Source organism: Pygocentrus nattereri, chromosome 9 (assembly GCF_015220715.1).
Source record: "Pygocentrus nattereri isolate fPygNat1 chromosome 9, fPygNat1.pri, whole genome shotgun sequence".
Classification (NCBI taxonomy): domain Eukaryota; kingdom Metazoa; phylum Chordata; class Actinopteri; order Characiformes; family Serrasalmidae; genus Pygocentrus; species Pygocentrus nattereri.
This window is the reverse complement of record NC_051219.1, coordinates 7,110,573-7,130,349: the sequence shown is the minus strand read 5'-3', so window position 1 is coordinate 7,130,349 and position 19,777 is coordinate 7,110,573. Positions and strand designations below refer to the sequence as shown.

At 39.0% G+C, this 19,777-nt stretch overlaps 2 protein-coding genes across 2 annotated transcripts in view; one reads left to right on the top strand and one right to left on the bottom strand.

The window, feature by feature from the left end:
* The window catches only part of LOC108415618 (protein NLRC5-like), an 802,877-nt gene that overhangs the window by 234,823 nt on the left and 548,277 nt on the right, over positions 1-19,777 (bottom strand).
* LOC108415395 (NACHT, LRR and PYD domains-containing protein 3-like) overlaps positions 1-19,777 on the top strand; it is an 843,678-nt gene that overhangs the window by 300,499 nt on the left and 523,402 nt on the right. The window lies entirely within an intron of this gene.

The following is a 19,777-nucleotide window of genomic DNA, read 5'->3' as shown; positions in this document are numbered from 1 at the left end:
GTGGATCTTGCGGGGATGGCGATCCTCATAGTGGATGAAGTGATGCAGTGGAAATCCCTCTGTTAATGCAGGAAATCAAGAACGATGAACAACGAAGCTGAAACAGCGTTTATTTCATCGTCTTCAGGCTAAACAAAGTATTATTGGTGGCAGGCGAAGCCCGGCGTTTGTTTCCCGAACCCACAGTTGTGACAATAGGTGACCCCAAAGTGTCAAACTGGGTTTCTGTAACAGCTGTAAACAAATGGTTTTGTTCATCATTAATTTATTTTGTAGATTGGTGAAAAAAGGTTTTAACAAACTGTTATGTACGTTGATGAGTAGCCTTAATATTTGTCAATAAGAATTTAAATTAATAGATCAAAATTAAGTAGTCTGTTTTTCAAGACTGTCTATTGAATCATTTTACATGAGAACGTGTGAATGAGTCATTCCAAATATATTAATTTTGTTCATGGTAGAGTGAGTGATTGTTGTATACAGTATGTATAAGATTTCTACAAATAATTAATTGGAAATGATCAAGTGCACTGCCAGACCTTAATCATTAGGTTGGATATGTAGTAAATAGACTGCAATTATATTGTTCCAAATTGGCTTTATGTCCAAACTATCTGATTAAGTATTTTGTCTGTGTAATGACAATCACATGTCTACTCTTTAGGCTTGTTCTAAAAATACAACATTTTTCACAGTCACTTCAGACTCTCCAAAGGACAAGTAGAGGTCTGTAGAGAATGAGGAAACCACATTACTATCCAAATGGTTTTAATGTTATCATGATAACTTTTTTTCTCTCGCTTACTATTTAGGTTTTGATTAACACCCTTGGCCCTGTTTATATGAATCCACAGCAGACAAAATTGGAACTGACAAAGAGTGTCTTTGCCTGTCTATGGTCACTGTCAAAGCAGGAGTCATATAGGGGTATTTGAGACCGATTCAGTGTCACAAAATCCACTCTTGCCAAACGTCTTCCAGAGTCTCTTACTCTGGTAAATATGCACATACCGCACCACATTTCCTTGCCAGTAGGACAAATCCTGCAGAACTCTGTGTTAGGTTTTCAAGCAGCTGGATGTCCAAACACTGTCAGTGCAGTAGATCATGCCACATTCGTATTCAGAAGCCACGGTGTGACAACAAAATTTTAACAGGAAACCATTCTATTCCATCATTCTCACTAGATTTTGTGACAGTTTCTGGCGGTTCACCCAGATCAGTGTGGGTCACCCTAGTGGTGGGCACAATGCCAGAGCCTCTCGTCTCACAGAGGTTGCTCATCTTTTCAAAGAAGATCCCCTGTCCATGGTCCCACAAGGGATGCACATTATCAGGGATTGAGCCTATCCTCTATTGCCTCAACTGATGAGGCCTTAGACAATGGGCACAGCTAGGCAGAGGAACTTCAATAGGAAACTAAAACCTGGATTATGATCAGCCAACCACTGCCCTGTTGTGAGGACAAAGATTTGTGATGAATCCTTAAATGCAATTTATTGCGAATTGCAATATGAGGCAAAGAGATAAATGCAGTTTGTCACCTAAAGATTTTATTATGTTGGAATATTTCTAGCTTAACAGAAGTTTCCTTTGAATTTGTCCAAAGTACATTTGCTATTTTGTTCAAATCCCCATCTTTCCTTCAGTCTCCTCCATCTGGCCTCACCAGGGCAGCTGTCCTTCGCTTTGCATGGGCCTCATAGATCTCATAACTTAAGAAGGTTTGCTGGTTGACCCTTTGGTGTATTCATAGGTGCATACAAGCAAATGTATCAATTGTGTGTAATAAACTGTGGTATTGACGTAATGAAGACATGCTGGGCCAGTCTAAACCAAGTTATATTAGTTTAGTAAGTATTATTATTCTGTTGTTCTTACATGATGTGGGGAAATTGTACTTGCACAATGGGCGAGATTCATGAAACATAGCGTTAACAGCGCTATGCAATGTAAAATGTGCGGCAAATAACAGTACATTGTTTGATAAAGATGTTTTAACTTGTAATCAAGAAATAAAGTATATCAGAAAATGCATTTTAAAAAAGAGAAAGACGTAAAATGGTGTTATGACATCTCAACATCAAGGAATTATATATTAACATGAAATATTTTTTAGAAATTCAAACATTTTTTAATTATAATAATATATTTCATTATAATTACAGAAAAAAATACTAGCAAAATGTAAAATTTGGTTGTTTTAATTCAAATTAAATATGTAATTGTCATACTGAAGAGAACTCCAGGACTTTGATGACATTTAAATAATTTCGGTTAAAGAATTTTAGGGAGACTTTTTCTTTCCTAATTTTTTAAATACATCAAATTATTGTACTTTTACATGTAAACAGAGATGTCTGCTACTGGCCCTGACATCAAGGTACTGTCTACTGTATCTGTTTCCACTATGATTTTTGACCTTACATGCCATAGTGCATGATAATTCAAGTATTATTTTTGTGACACAGTAGTTTTTCATAAATTCCCAAATTTCTATCATCAAAATTTGATGTAGAAATAATACATTATTCTTAGAATTGATACAATGATTTGTTGATGAATTGTTTTATCAGTTTTTTTTAAAGGGTGACATTAAAAAAGTAAACTTGTTTAACTTATGAAATAATTATGAAATGAATGTTCATAATATGTTAGTGCAAGCAGTGTAAGAAGCCTCCTAAGAAGCCAGTTTCAGCCAGACAGTGTTTAAGTAACTTCCATGTTTCTCCTGAGCTCAATAGAAAATATAATTTCTAACTGGGAATAAATTTCACCCAGCCAACCTTTTTTTCAGGAGTGACCTGAATAGTATAACCTCCATATGTAGCTTTATTCCTGCCACTCAAAAAGAACACTACTGCAAATTGTTGTTGTGTGTTGTCACGGTTGGCTCCTCCCACTACTCCATGTGCCCCTTGGTTTTGGTTTTGTCCAGCCCCTCGTTTTGTGTCTCTGCCCATGATTGTTTTCACATGTTTCCTGCCTGTCCCTCGTTTACCCTTTGTGATTTAAGCCCTGTGTTTGCCCTTAGCGTTCGCTGGTTGTTGTTTGCTCGTCGTGTTTGCTGTTGTTTGAATCTCTGTCTATGTTGTTGGTTGTACGTTGTACTGGTGTTGTTTGATTCTGGTTTATGTCATGTCTGTCCTCCGATCGCTTTGTGTTGGATATATGACCTTAGATTGTTTTGACCATGACCCTGGATTTGCCCAGAATAAAAGTCGCTTATCTCAGCGCATGTGTCCACCTCCTCGCTCCCATCTGTTACATGTGTAATGATAAGCAATTCACTAGATTATGTTAGAATAGGACTTCATAAAAAATGTATGTGACCTTCACCTTTAAAATGACCATGAGATTTTGTATAAAACCTTTCTTATCTCGGTCTACCACAAAACAAAGGGTTCAACCAAGTTGGGCCAGTCAAACTGGTGTTAATCTGAAAGAATATAATTTTACTTGGTTTCAGACTGGCTGCGAATGATTAATCATGATTAGAATAAAGTAAATATGGCATCTCAGCTGACACATTGTATTGGTGGACTGTGAAGCTCATCTTCTTCAGGGAAAGTTAGCTTTTTTTGCATGCACCTGACAGCCAACCGATCACAACACAATTATAGAAATCAGTAGTAACCAAACATAATGGGACCCACGGCTCTCCAAAATGAATTAAACTCTTAATGGCGAGCAGAAACAACAGTCGAGTGTCAGGCTATTTATTCTTGTCTGGGGGCGCTTGTCCTTCAGTAACCATGGATGTGCACCAGTTTTACAGGAGGGGTTTTCTTGTGCAAAGAATTACTTTCCTTGTGCGCCAGAGCTTTCATGGCTGGAGTGCATTTTTCTGGCTTGCCAATTTTGAATCGGATTTCATGCCAAAACGAGAAAGACTGCAAATAAAAGGCAAATTTACTACATAAAAAAATCACTCATTTGACAGCAAGTCTAAGCTGAACCTAATTTAGTACTACAAAATGTTTATCAGGCATGTGTATTATAATGATATAACCCAATCATTCCTATGGGAGAAAAATCTCCAGTAAAAACATGGTTTGTTTTAGCGTGTGTTTTCTCTTTCTCTGTCTGCAGGTGTTTAACGAGATGTGCTAATTCTGATTAATCGATTATTTTTGACAGGTGCTCCCATTAAAAAGAAATACCTCTTTTACAGGTTAATTAAAAAAGATATTAAGCATGAACATACACAAAAACAACAGTGAACTACATTGAGCCCTGAATTCCAAACCATATTCCAAATGTTTAATGTTTTCTACTGCGATTTCTAATGTCTTTGTAAGGATTCCAGCACAGTCAGACGCTTGCAGATGAGAAAGCTAAGTAGATCTGGGTGTCACCTATGCTAAGATATTTTATTATTTTTAAGGATTTTGCCCAGTGATAGCATATAAACATTATAGGGACCCAAGGATGGATCCTTGATTAACACCACAGGTCAACATTTCCCTTTTAGATGCATAGTTGTTGATTTAAATGAAGTAGCTCCTGTCTTAAAAATATGATTGGAACCAGCTAAGCTCTACCAAGTTTTCCAGTGGGTCTAAAGACTGTTATGATGCAGGACTAAGATCAAGAAGCACTAACACAGTTATTTTGCCTGCATCTGTATACATACAAATGTTATTCAAGACCTTTAATGACAGTCTCTGTGCTGAGATGTGTATGGAAACCAGGCTTAAAATTGTCATAACAACAATTTTATTTTTAAATCTTAATTAAGAATTTGCTGAGCTGATTGAAGGAAACTTTTTAAATAACAGAAATAACAGTTCAGCAGTTCAACACTAGATGGCAAGCTTGTACTTTATTTATCAATCTCAATCTCTCTCTCTCTCTCTCTCTCTCTCTCTCTCTCTCTCTCTCTCTCTCTCTGGTTCTGCAGTTGAAGAGGTTTCAGGTGTCTGCTGGTTTCACCAAAGCAGCAATGTAGGACATCAAAGTTCAGCTGTGAGTGGTGCTTTGAGCCGTGTGGTCCAACAGCTGCAACACCTTTAACATTTATGTAGCATTTTTCATTTTCAGAAACCTGTCTCACTGATCTCTTCCATCATGAGATTATTTACTAGCAGTTAATAAGAAAACAGTTCCTGTTATATCTATAATATTAACAATTATAATTAGAAATAGAAAATATGGAAATCTATTATCAGACAAAGCAGTCCTAAATTATTGTCCTTTCTTGAATGTTTATGAATGTTTATTTAGGCCTATATTATGACATGCATGCAATTCATTAGTTGTGATGACATGTATTGTCTGATGAGTCCATAACACAAGTTCCACCACGATACTTTAGAGAGAGTAAAAGTTCATATTTTTGAGGTAGGCCTCTATACCTAATTACTGCATTAGCATGTAATTAGGCTACAAATCAGTATACTAAAATTGAGCCAAGAGATGGAGAAATGGGAAAAGCACAACAGCTGGGCATTTGGAATTGGCTTAATCGAAGACACTGTCTTTACCACAAGAGATGTATTGCCGTCATCAAATGAAATACTTGGGAAATAAAACTTACAGCATCCTTCATATCATGTAATTTTTAGATGATCGCTTACATGTGTTTCAGAAACATCTTCAGAGTATACAGTTGTGATCAAATTTATTCAACCCCAACTGAAATAAAGTGTTTTGGCCAGTTTGACATTGATTTTGATCATTTCAGTTATCTTATTTACAATTATATCATAGACGCACTTATAAATTAGACAAATATAACATAACATTTATGATGAAATAACCACAAATGTCTTTTCTGTGCTCACATCATTATCAGTTTTATTCAACCCCCTAGTGACATTATTTTTTTAGTACTTAGTACAACATCCTTTTCCAGTTATGACATCTTTCAAGCGTGAAACATAGCTTGACAGAAGTGTCTTGCAGCGACCTATGGGTATCTTAGCCCATTCTTCATGGGCAAAAGCCTCCAGTTCAGTCACATTCTTAGGCTTGCGCGCTGCAACTGCCTTCTTTAGGATTTAAGTCTGGTGACTGCGATGGCCACTCTAGAATGTTCCAGCCTTTCATCTTCAACCATGCGCTAGTGGACTTGTGGATGTGTGCTTCGGATCATTGTCCTGTTGGAAGGTCAAACATCTCCCAAGCTGCAGGTTTGTGACTGACTCGATCACATTTTCCTCCAAGATCTCCTGGTACTGAAGGGAATTCATGGTACCCTGCACACGTTGAAGCTTTCCTGTACCATTAGAAGCAAAACAGCTCCAAAGCATAATTGACCCCCTGCCATGCTTCACAGTAGGCATGGTGTTCTTTTGTTCATAAGCCTGGTTCTTCCTCCTCCAAACATAGCGCTGGTCCATTGGCCCAAACAGTTCTAATTTAGTTTCATCTGACCACAGTACACTGTCCCAAAACTTTTGTGGCTTGTCCACATGACTTTTGGCATACTGCAGTCGACTTTTCTTGTTCTTTGGAGTCAGCAAGGGGGTGCGCCTGGGAGTTCTGGCATGGAGATCTTCGTTATGCAGTGCGCGCCTTATTGTCTGAGCTGAAACTTTGGTGCCCACATCTGACAGGTCTTTTTTCAGTTCCTTAGCAGTCACATGGGGATTTTTCTCCACATTACGCTTCAGGTAGCGCACAGCAGTCGCGGTCAGGATCTTCTTTCTGCCACGACCAGGTAGCGTTTCCACTGTGCCCTTTAACTTGAACTTGCGAATGATACTTCCGATAGTGTCTCTTGGAATATTTAACAACTTTGCAATCTTCTTATATCCATTGCCATTCTTGTGAAGAGAAATAACCTCTTCTCGTGTCTTCTGGGACCATTCTCTTGCCTTCACCATGCTTGTAAACACACCAGTAGATGTCTAGAAGGAGCTGAGTATCACAGTCCTTTTAAATCTGCCTAATTGGTGCTTATTATGCTTGATTGCTGCTCGTTGACATCCACAGGTGGTCTTAATACCTGATTGAAAACACTGGAATGAACCTCTGTTCTTAAGAGTGGTAGTCGTAAAGGGGTTGAATAAGAAGAAATGAAGAAATCACTTCAAATCATTTCTCAATGAAGAAATCACAAAAAGGCCATTTAATACTTTATGACAAAAACAAGTGATGCTATTTTAGTTGCATTTAGTTCTTTAACAAGTCCTTGTAAGATTTAATTATGAACGCAATTACAAATGTGCACTGAATTCCATAAAACCCTTCACAGCATTTGGGGTTGAATAAATTTGATCACAACTTTATATAAAATGTGTATTCTCACACAGAAGAAAATGATTGTTAGTTAGATTTATGTTTTTATAGAGTTGAATATACAGTGACTATCCTTAAAAAAAAGAAAAATAATGAGTTTAAAGTCCTGTATGATCTCAGCCATTTTGTAGATTGAGAAGCTGCTGTGGTTCACAAAGCATCTCAGAAACATTGTGTGTGTTGGTGTATGTTTGAGTTTGTGTGTGTTTGTGTGTGTGTGTGTGTAGGTGTATATTTGAGTGTGTGTAGGTGCATATTTGAGTGTGTGTGTGTTTGTGTGTGTGTTTGTGTGTAGGTGTATGTTTCAATGTATGTGTATGTGTGTGTGGGTATGTGTATGTGTATGTGTGTAGGTGAAGTTTATATTTGATTGTGTGTGTGTAGGTGTGTGTGTAGGTGTATGTTTGAATGTGTGTTTCTGTGTTTGTGTATGTAGGTATACATTTGAGTGTCTGTGTGTTTGTGTGTGTGTGTGTGCAAGTGTATGCATGAGTGTGTGTGTGTAGGTATATGTATAACTGTGTGTGAGTGTGTGTGTCTATGTGTATGTATGATTGTGTGTGTTATAATTGTGTGTGTAGTTATATGTATTAGTGTGTGTGACTGTATGTGTGTAGGTGTATGTATGAGTGTGTGTAGCTGTATTTATGAGTGAATTTGTGTCTGTGTGTGTAGTTATATGTATACATTTGTATGTGAGTGTGTGTGAGGGTCTAGGTATGAATGTGTGTGAGTTGTGTGTATGTGTAGGTGTGTGTGTGTGTGTGTGTGTGTGTGATTATGAGAATCTGCGTGTTATTTTCTCTCTACCTTTTTCTAGGTGATAATGCTTGGATCTCCAAATTTAGAGGACTGTCTTAAACATCACTGAAGTTCTACATCAAACCAGCTTTACCACAGTGGCTTAAATGTCCAACCTAAATTTATCCTAGTGGATTGATTCAGTTGACTGAACCGATTCTTGACTGCAGTTTCAGTGAAATGAGTGTCAAGGGTTAAGCTGGATTCAAAATGAACAAAGCACAAACAGGAAACAGCTAGAGGAAACCACTAACGGTCTACAGCAGGCCTGTGTCTGCTGGGCTTCTGGGTCTGTAGCAGAGAGAGCGCGGGATATGGTGCAAGAGAAAAATGACTAAGTGACTGAAATCTCTACACTTTACAACAATTACTTTTTATTTCTACTCATAAAAGTAGGTAAAGTGATTAAACATGAAAAAATGGGTTTTTAATATGTATTTCATGAAAATGCAAAAGTAAGGCTAAAGTTCTGAAGTTTGTGGAAATATGAGGCAGAAAACAAATATGAAAAATCAGGACTCATATAGGTCAAAGTTGATTGCAGCCATTTTGTGGACTGAGAAGCGGTACAGGTTTACAGAGCATCTGAGAAACATTACAGCAGATCCAGGATCAGATCTGCATCACTCCTTACAGGCCTGCAGCACTACGTAGTGAACCAGCACTGATCCAGGATCAGATCTGCATCACTCCTTACAGACCTGCAGCACTACGTAGTGAACCAGCACTGATCCAGGATCAGATCTGCTTCACTCCTTACAGGCCTGCATCACTACGTAGAGAACCAGCACTGATCCAGGCTCAGATCTGCTTCACTCCTTACAGGCCTGGATCACTACGTAGAGAACCAGCACTGATCCAGGCACAGATCTGCTTCACTCCTTACAGGCCTGCATCACTATGTAGTGAACCAGCACTGATCCAGGATCAGATCTGCTTCACTCCTTACAGGCCGGCATCACTACGTAGTGAACCAGCACTGATCCAGGATCAGATCTGCTTCACTCCTTACAGGCCGGCATCACTATGTAGTGAACCAGCACTGATCCAGGATCAGATCTGCTTCACTCCTTACAGGCCTGCATCACTACGTAGTGAACCAGCACTGATCCAGGCTCAGATCTGCTTCACTCCTTACAGGCCGGCATCACTACGTAGTGAACCAGCACTGATCCATTATCAGCACTACTGGACATACTTAGAGAATGTCACTCTTAGATAATGGCGTACTGGCGCTTAACTGGGGGATGGGCTTTGGTGTTGTACTTTCATTTCTCCGTCTGGGTGAATGTAGCACCGAGTGGTGGAGCTCGACTCCAGGTTTTAGAGACTCTGATTCACTCCTGCTGATGATAAACAACTAGGTTTTATTGCTGTGACACAATAAACTCAGCTCATGAACATCTAGATAAAGAGGTCAATCAGGTTAAAGCAGCCATAAAGTGCCCAAGGTCCTGAAAATGAGTGGGATGAAGAGCCCCTCATTAAAGAGTGATTAACACAATGCTAATTACATGCTACATTTCATCCTTTAATATTATATTCAGACCAGCTTGATGGAGTCAGTTTAAACTAACTCAACATAATCCTCAAAGAACCTCACTTTAATAATGCTCAGAATCTGGAGTTGGACTGTGTGTTCTACACCTAGATGGATATCATGTTGGAGAAGATGAAATACGCTGTATTTAACATGGGAATGTTCTAGTAATTCCTAAAAACAGTTTATTTTAGAATAGATTTTTTCTTACATGAATCTTCTGCTCTGTACATTACAGTAAGTAAATCAGGCCATTCTGACTGAGGTCATAACAGCAGCATAGACTGAGGTCTAACAGCAGCAGGTCAGCAGGTCATGATACACAGTAAAGCTGCTCTTTAGTCATGCTAATCAGTCGTGTACTGATTGGACAAAGTGGTGGACGATGCCAGATTGTGGTAGATACTACACTAGAAGAACGCTGTGCTTACATTTGAAGCAGGACAGATGCTTCAACTTTGATGTTGTACTTTCATTTCTCCATCTGGGTGAATGTAGCACCGAGTGGTGGAGCTCGACTCCAGGTTTAAAAGACTCTGATTTACTCCTCATATAATGGCGTCATCGTGCTTGGCTGGGGGAGGGGAGATGTAGGCAGTATTAAAAACAACCTTCCACCAAATGCTTTCACTTTCACTGCGTCACAGGGACTCTCTCTAATCTGATCATGCTTTTAGTCTTCGGGCCTGTGGGGGATTCTTTGCCTTAAAAGGCAACATGAACAAAGACCGCTTCCTTCTGTGACACATGGTCCAAATACAGATCAGAAAGAATAATAAAATCAAAAAGAAGCGTTTGAGCTTCTTTAAGATCTATAAGAAACACACACACACACACCTTCTAAGCCACTTCTCCCTCTGGGTCACAGGGGTGCTGGAGGCTATCCCAGCTGTCATTGGGCAAAAGGCAGGATACACCCTGCACAGGTCACCAGTCCATCACAGCCTTTTAGAAACATCACCTGGAAAATAAATCAGTCATTTCTCCTGCAAAGATTACACATTCAGTCACGTTTAAGCAGTGATTGAATGAGTTGCTTAAAACTGGAATGAAGACACACTAAATAAGTTACACATCGTCCCTTAGTTTCATATCCAGACTGACTTGATGAAATTAGGCTTCAAAAAGCCTCCACATAGTCCACAAAGATCTGCACATTAGTGATCCTCATGATCTGCAGAAAGACTGTGTGATACAGTTAGATGGACATCATGTTGGAGAAAACATTCATCAAAGCTAAAGCTAAAAGAATCTGCATTAAACATGTAAAAGTTCTAGCAATGTTCATTAACATAATAAAGCATTTTTAGATGGCTAAGCTTAAGAAGATGTTGTGTTAAATGGTAATCAGCTCTGAGTTGAAGAAACCTGAATAATTATGTTACAGTGTGTGATGGATCAGTGCATTGATACCACTGAGCTTTAATCTGAAGAAGGTGCAGTAAGAAACAAACACTGTCCATGGAACGACTCTCTCTGAGCATTTTAATTTTACTGCGTGTGTTAATTACAAGAAACACAACAAAGATGTACAACTTTAATTCATTTTTCTGTAGTCCAGACTTCTTTTTGGGTTGTGTGGTGTTTGGGTGTTTTTGTGTTTATTGCAGGTGGTATTTCATAATTAACTTGGCCATGAAGAGCTCATGAAGTACTTCAGCCATGCTTCATCTTAGTGTGCTGAATTTTAGTGTAGATAGTTTTCTGATATGGAAAGGCCTTTCACTGAGTACTGAAGTCTAACAGCAGCAGGTCAGTTTCAGTGTGAAGCTCTGTGTGGAGTGTGAGTTTAAATGTGTGGCTTCTAAGCACAAATATAAAGACATGCAGTAAAGCTGCTCTTCAGTCATGCTAATCAGTCGTGTACTGATTGGACAAAGTGGTGGAGGATGCCTACAGAGGCATAAATATACAGGCACCTCCACAGTTACTAACATCCCTGGTAAAGATGACTGCAAAGAGTTATAGTTATAGTTATATAAGAGATTTATTGATATTAAAACATCGCTCATCAAGAAATTGTTATTTTTTAATAAATCTTCATTTCCCAAAGTTTTTGGCAGCCCTTGACATTTCCTAAATTTTTCCATTTATACTTTTCTTTCAGAGTGTCTAGAAAAGTTCAAGCAGTAATCCATGACGTCCTCTTTCACTGGGGTGTACATATACACTCACTGGCCACTTTATTAGGTACCTTTTTAATTGTTTGTTAACACAAATAGCTAATCAGCCAATCACATGGCAGCAAATCAGTGCATTTAGGCATGTAGAGGTGGTAGTGGGTTTGTGTGTAGGTGTATGTATGAGTTTGTCTGTGTGTTCGTGTGTGTGTGTGTGTGTGTGTGCAGGTGTGTATGAGTGTGTGTTGTGTGTGTGTGTGTGTAGGTATATGTATAACTGTGTGTGAGTGTGTGTGTCTATGTGTATGTATGATTGTGTGTGTAGTTGTATGTATTAGTATGTGTGACTGTGTGTGTGTAGGTGTATGTATGAGTGAATTTGAGTGTCTGTGTGTGTAGTTATATGTATAGGTTTGTGTGTGTGTGTGTGGGTGAGGGTCTAGGTATGAATGTGTGTGAGTATGTGTGTTTATGTGCATGTATGAGTGTCTGTGTGTGAGTTGTGTGTGTGTAGGTGTATGTTTGAGTGTGTGTGTGTGTGTGTGTTTTGTAGGTATATATTTGATTATGTGTGTGCTTGTGTGTGTCTGTGTGTGCAAGTGTGTGTGTGTGTCTGTGTGTGTGTGTGCAGGTGAAGGTGTATATTTGAGTGTGTGTAAGTGTTTCTGTGTAGGTGTATATTTGAGTGTGTGTGTAGGTATCTGTAAAGGTGTATGTTTGAATGTGTGTTTGTGTGTGTAGGTGTATATTTGTGTGTGTGTGTGTGTATGTGTGTGTGTAGATGTATATTTGAGTGTATGTGTAGGTGTGTGAGTAGGTGTATGTTTGAATGTGTGCTTTTGTGTGTAGGTGTATATTTAAGTTTGTGTGTGTAGGTGTGTGAGTGTGTGTGTGTGTGTGTCTGTGTGTATGATTGTAGGTGTATCCATGAGTGTGTTTGTGCAGGTGTGTGTTTGAGTGTGTGTGTCTCTGTGTGTGTGTGTGTGTGTGTATGATTGTATGTGTGTGTGTGTAGGTGTATGTATGAGTGTGTTTGTGCAGGTGTGTGTGTAGGTGTATGTACGAGTGTGTGTGTGTGTATGTGTGTGTGTAGGTGTATATTTGAATGTATGTGTAGGTGTGTGAGTAGGTGTATTTTTGAATGTGTGCTTTTGTGTGTAGGTGTATATTTAAGTTTGTGTGTGTAGGTGTGTGAGTGTGTGTGTGTGTGTGTGTGTGTGTATGATTGTAGGTGTATGCATGAGTGTGTTTGTGCAGGTGTGTGTGTAGGTGTGTGTTTGCGTGTGTGTGTGTGTGTCTCTGTGTGTGTGTGTGTATGATTGTATGTGTGTGTGTGTGTAGGTGTATGTATGAGTGTGTTTGTGCAGGTGTGTGTGTAGGTGTATGTACGAGTGTGTGTGTGTGTGTGTAGGTATATGTATAACTGTGTGTGAGTGTATGTGTTTCTAGGTGTATGTATGATGTGTGTGTTATGATTGTGTGTGCAGTTGTATATATGTGTGTGTAGGTGTATTTATGTGTGTATTTGAGTGTGTGTGTGTAGGTGTATGTATAGGTGTGTGTGTGTGTAGGTGTATATTTGAGTGTGTAGGTGTAAGTTTGAGTGTGTGTGTGTTTGTGTAGGTGTATATTTGAGTGTGTAGGTGTGTGTGCATGTGTGTGCTTTTCTGTGACTGTGTGTGTGTGTGTGTGTGTGGGTGGGTGTGTTAGCACGTTAAAAGTAGCTTTTTCCATTGTGTAATGTTTATGGAGTTCCTGGTCTTCCAGTGTTTAAGGATAATTTTTTTTGGCTACAGTGAGCGCAATGAGTGTGGAAGTGGTGTGGTGGATGTGGGGGTTCAAAATGGTGTAGTCACCCAGTAAACAAAGCAGAGGGGATAATGGAGCACTAGACCCCAGAGTGAGGGATATAAAGTTGATGACAGAGTGCCAGAGTTGTTGTATAGTTGGACATGTCTATAGAGCGTGAACATGGGTATCAGGAGTTTCTAAAGAGCAATAAGAACATATGTCTAGGCCCACATGTCCCATTTTATACAATTTATGCTGTGTGATATGTGATCTGTGAATTTCTTTCTATTGAATCAGCTGGAGATTACTATTAGATGTCATTGTAAAAGTGGTTCTGCAGATTTGAATCCAAAAGTCAATGCCAGGAGAGATTCCGAGATCTTTTTCCCATTTTAAAGTTGGAAGTACAATAGTATTATCACGATTAGCAAGAAGTTTATAGAATTTTGAAAGCAATTTCTTATTAGTTTTTGTTTCACTAATGGCTTCATTAGTTTGGGTGGGTGAAGATGGTTATTTGTAATATTTATTTTAGACTTCAATACAGATTTGAGCTGAAAATATTGTAGGTATTGATCTTTCCCGATATTGAATATCTGGACCAAATCTTCGAACGAGATAAAGGTGTCATCCTTAAAAACATGATGCAGATGTGTGATCCCTTTCTTTTTCCATGTAGGGAAGTTTAATGGTGAGTTATTAAGCAGGAAGCTGGGATTGTGCCAAATTGGAGTGTATTTACATGGTACTAAGGTGCAGTTGGTAATGTTGAGCATTTTCCACCAGGCCCTCAGAGTTGGGGAAGTTACAGCATTGCAGAAACTGCTGTTTTATTGTATGATTAATAAATGGAAGGTCTGATACAGATATTTCCTTGCAGATTTTCTGCTCTATTTCTAACCATGAATGATAGTTTTGTTCAGGATGTGTCCAGATATATAACAGTTGGCTTGCTAGATAATATATCAAAAAATTTGGTGCTTCCAGTCCTCCTAGTTCTTTGCTTTTTTGTAATGTTGAAAGTTAAATTTTTGTTGAAAGTTTTTTTTTTTTTAATTTCTGCAATAAAATGTAGTTACTGCAGAGTCTAATGATTTGAACCAGTTAGTTGGTGGTTGAACAGGTGTCATTGTAAATAGGTAATTTATTTTTGGAGCATTGACATTTTTATAGTTGCTATTCTACCGAGTAAAGAAATAGGTAAGTGCATCCAGCGTTGTAGATCATCTTCTATAGTTTTCAGTAGTGGTTTGAAATTAAGGGTAAACAACTCTGAGAGTTTGAAGGATATAGTGATGCCTAGGTATTCAATGTTGCCAATAGTGAAAGCAGGGAATAGGGTTTGGAGTACACCATTACAACCACCTTTATAGATTGGCAGAATTGTAGATTTGTTCCAGTTTATTGAATAGCTAGATATTTTGGAGAATGTATTCATGAGTGCTATTGCCTCTTGTAGAGAGTTCCATGGATCCTGTAGGTATAACAATACATCATCTACATAGAGGCTGATCTTATGTTGTCTGTTCTGCCTTTGATGTTTCTATTTTGTCTGATTGCTGCTGCTAAAGGTTCTATAAAAATTGAGAATAAATATGGTGACAGTGAGCATCCTTGTCTAGTGCCCCTTTGCAGTGTGGAACTCTGGGAGGTGAGCCCATTAGTAGTGACTGTAGCCATGGGTGATGTATATAATGTCCTGATCCACTGGATGATTGATTTCCCAAAGCCAAATGTCTGCAATGTAGTAAAAATAAATTTCCAGTTAACTCTATCAAATGTTTTTCTGCATATAATGAGGTAATTATGACATCTAAATTGTGCTTTTGGCTCATAGATATCAGATTGAATAGTCTGCGCAAATTATCAGAAGAATGTCGTCGTTTAATAAAACCTGTCTGGTCTGGGTGAATAATTAATGGCATGACTGTTTCGATCCGGTTAGCCAGTGCTTTACTAATTATTTTGATATCGGTGTTAATAAGTGATATGGGCCGATAGCTAGAGGGAAGTGTTGGGTCTTTTCCAGGTTTAAGCAGTCCTGAGATGAGGGCTGTGTTCATATGAGGTGGAATTTTTGAGTTGTTCTGTATATCTTCCGTCATTTTAAAAAATTGAGGGGATATAATGTGCCCAAAATGTTTATAGAATTCTGCAGGAAAGCCATCTGGACCGGGAGCTTTATCATTCGGCATCTGCATTAAAGCATTATAAAATTCATCTTCAGTTATTGGTTTATTCAATGTTTCTGCATTTTCTGGGGTCCATTTTGGCAGATTAATTGAGTTTAAAAAGTGGTTAATGTCATCTGGGGATGGATCTTGATCAGAAGTATACAACTCCTTAAATGCTATAAAATGCTTGAAACGTGTTATTTATTTCCAGAGGTGTGACCAAGGTCTCCCCTGCAGAATTCTTTATAGCCGGTATAAGAGACTTTTCTTTGTTCTGTTTTAGTTGATTAGCTAGATATTTCCCACATTTATTATTATATTTGAAGTGTTCAAACCCGAATCGTTTAATTATAAACTGTGTTTTTTTATGGGTTATATGGTCTAACTGAGATTGTAGATGGTTTATTTTCTGTTGGCTTTCTTCTTTAGGGTCTTCAGCATATTTATCAGTAAGATCTTTGATTCTGACTGGAGACCTGTCCAGGGTGTATCCTGCCTTCCACCCGAAGACTGCTGGGATAGGCTCCAGCACCCCCCCGCGACCCTGATGGAGAAGCGACTTAGAAAATGGATGGATGGGTGGATGGATCTTTGATTCTTTGGTTCAAGTTATTTTCTAATGGCAGATCTTTTTTCTTGCTTTACCTGTCTCCCAGAGTATTGTGGGTGAAATTTCCGGGGAATTATTTATTTTAAGGAAGGATGCCCATTCTTTTTAAAAAACGACTCAAAGTCAGTGTCTTTAAGCAGAGAAATATTAAAATGCCATCTTGGTGTAGGCAGTATGGGCTGCTCGTAGTTAAATTTAAAAGATACAGGGGCGTGGTCACTGATTACAATTGGGTGTATATTATTATCTGATATGTCAGGCAGTTTGGTTTTGCTGGATCAGAAAAAATCTATTCTTGAGCATGTTTTATGAACCGATGAGTAGTATGTGTGTTCCTTTTTTTGCAGGTTAATTACTCTCCAAGGATCAACTAGACCAAAATCTGCCATACACTGGTTTAGTGTATGGGTGGAGTGGGAGTTGTGTGGCTTGTTCACAGTATTAGATCTGTCCAGTGTACAGCTGATAACTGTATTAAAGTCACCTCCTATTACAGTTATTGAGTTAGTGAAGGTGATAGTGTTAAGTGCTGAAAAGAATGAATGAAAAAAAGCAGGGGTGTTGTTGTTTGGGCCATATAAGTTTGCAGTGGTGAAATCTTTATCATATATTGAGACACTGATGATAACATATCGTCCATCTGAGTCAGAAATTGTAGTCTTATGAATTAACGGTATTCTCTTGTTGAATAATATGGAAACTCCTCTTTGTTTTGAGTTGTATGTTGATGAAAATAATTGATTGAATTGAGACGATTTTGATTTGTGGTGGTCTGTTGGAGTAAGGTGAGTTTCTTGCAAGAGGCATACATCAGTTTGCAGTTTAATTAGGTGATTATTGATTTTTGTTCTCTTAGCCTGTGTTGACTTGCATTATCCATTACATGTGAGAGTTTATTTTTAACTGATCTGTAGCGAGTGGTTAATGTTAAGCTTATAAGGTTTGGAGCAATAGTTAGAGCTGCAGGCACAAGTATGAATGTTGATAAGATTGCAGTGGTATATTTCAGGACTTTGTTCTGTACACAGTATCCAGGACATAGACAAAACATGACAACACACACTTCTACAAACAAACACAGAACAAGTAACATTTAGTTAGCGTTTGGTCGGGAGTGTGAAGGGAAGGAATGCGAGGGATGGGATGTAAAGGGGAATTCTAAAGTGTATTTGTGCTGATTGGGCGCTTGAATGTAAGGAGATTCAAAAATTTCTCTTCCTCTGCAACTTGAATCTCATTACTTTAGAATAACCAAGGTGTTATACTGGAATCACGATACAGTTGGTTTTCTATGTAAAGTTTGTCCACTATAATGTTTGCTCCACGCCCTTCTCCTCTGTGTTGTTTCATTATAGGGATGAGTTTTCTTCTTCGATCATTTATTTCCTTGGGAAACTGATCGTTTCCCTCAGGGTCATCGACGTTCTCCTCCTCTATTCCAGTGAATATGGGGTTATCACGCACGCTGCGACACTGAATGTCAAGAACAGTTTCTTTCAGATTCTTGTTCTCCTTTAAGATCGTGTCCCTTCGTCCTGATAGTGACTGTACAGCTGAGGGTAGGATGGCGTTTTCGTTTCTGATTGTGTCAATTTCAGCTTGACTATATTCGAGGCTTTTCCACAGGTCTTGCAGCTCCTTGTGCATTGACTCGAGTAGCAACAGTTTACTATTGATGGACTGTAGCAAACTCACCTCGACTGGTGTTGTGGTCAGATTGTGGGTGTTGTGGTCAGATCATGGGTGTTGTGGTCAGATTGTCGGTGTTGTGGTCAGATCGTTGGTGTTGTGGTCAGATCGGCGGTGTTGTGGTCAGATCATCAGGGTTGTGGTCAGATCGTCGGTGTTGTGGTCAGATCGGCAGGGTTGTGGTCAGATCGTCAGGTTTGTGGTCAGATCGTCAGTGTTGTGGTCAGATCGTCGGTGTTGTGGTCAGATCGTCAGGTTTGTGGTCAGATCATCAGTGTTGTGGTCAGATCGTCGGTGTTGTGGTCAGATCGTCGGTGTCCGTGGCTGAGTCCTTCTTACGTTTCTTGGGGTTGTCTAAATCTCCGGATTTGTAAGAATCCGCCATCATATATTCCAAGAAACAGTTGTCCAGAAACTGTTCAAGGTTCTCCACTTTGAAATGTGAGGAGTTACGGAGTGTTTGTCTTATTGTAAACGGGGATGTTTTGCTGCACAGTGTATTTCACCAGCAGGGCGCCACCATGTTGAGTCTCACCTCTTCTTGTGCGATTCTGGGCTCACAGTTTGTGCATTCGCTCTCCTCCTAGCGTCTCGCTCCCCTTAAAACACATTTTTATCAATTAGCATTCAGCAGTCGTTTTAGACTGACAGACATTTTTTAAATATATTGTTAATGTAATAGTGATATTAATATATTAGTAATCTACCAATTATTGTGTTTCTTATTTCTTAAGGCTAAACAATATTATATCAAGAGCGGTTGGGAGGGCATGTTTTGAGATATAAAAACTGGTTTGATGTGAAATGATTAATTGAAGAGAAACTCACAGACTCTTCTTTACAGTGGTGGTGATAAGAACCAGGGGTCACCAGGACTACAACACAAATTTACCCATTTTATTTACTACACAAAACCACCAGTGAACCACCATGTGTATTCTGTGTACAACCCCAATTCCAATGAATTTGGGACGTTGTGTAAAACATAAATAAAAACAGAATACAATGATTTGCAAATTCTTTTCAATCTATGTTCAATTGAATACACTACAAATACAAGATATTTAATTTTCATACGGATAAACTTTATTGTTTTTTTTGCAAATATTCACTTGTTTTGAATTTGATGCCTACAACACATTCCAAAGAAGTTGGGACAGGGGCATGTTTACCACTGTGTTACATCACCTTTCCCTTTAACAACACTCAATAAGCGTTTGGGAACTGAGAACACTAATTGTTGAAGCTTTGTAGGTGGAATTCTTTCCCATTCTTGCTTGAACTTCAATTCCTCAACAGTCCGGGGTCTCCACTGTCGTATTTTGAGCTTCATAATGCACCACACATTTTCAATGGGAGACAGGTCTGGACTGCAGGCAGGCCAGTCTAGTACCGCACTCTTTTACTATGAAGCCATGCTGTTGTAACATGTGCAGAATGTGGCTTGGCATTGTCTTGCTGAAATAAGCAGGACGTCCCTGAAAAAGACGTTGCTTGGATGGCAGCATATGTTGCTCCAAAACCTGTATGTACTTTTCAGCATTTATTGTCCCTTCACAGATGTGCAAGTTACCCATGCCATGGGCACTAACACACCCCCACACCATCAGAGATGCTGGCTATTGAACTTTGCGCTGATAACAATCCGGACAGTCCTTTTCCTCTTTTGCCCGGAGGACACGATGTAACGCTTCGGAGCCAGAGACGCTTAGATTCCCAGCACCGACCCAGATAGTGAGCTTTGGGGCAGGTGAAGGCACATGAAGCAGCCGTGATTCTCGTACTCGTACTCTTGTACTCGTACTCG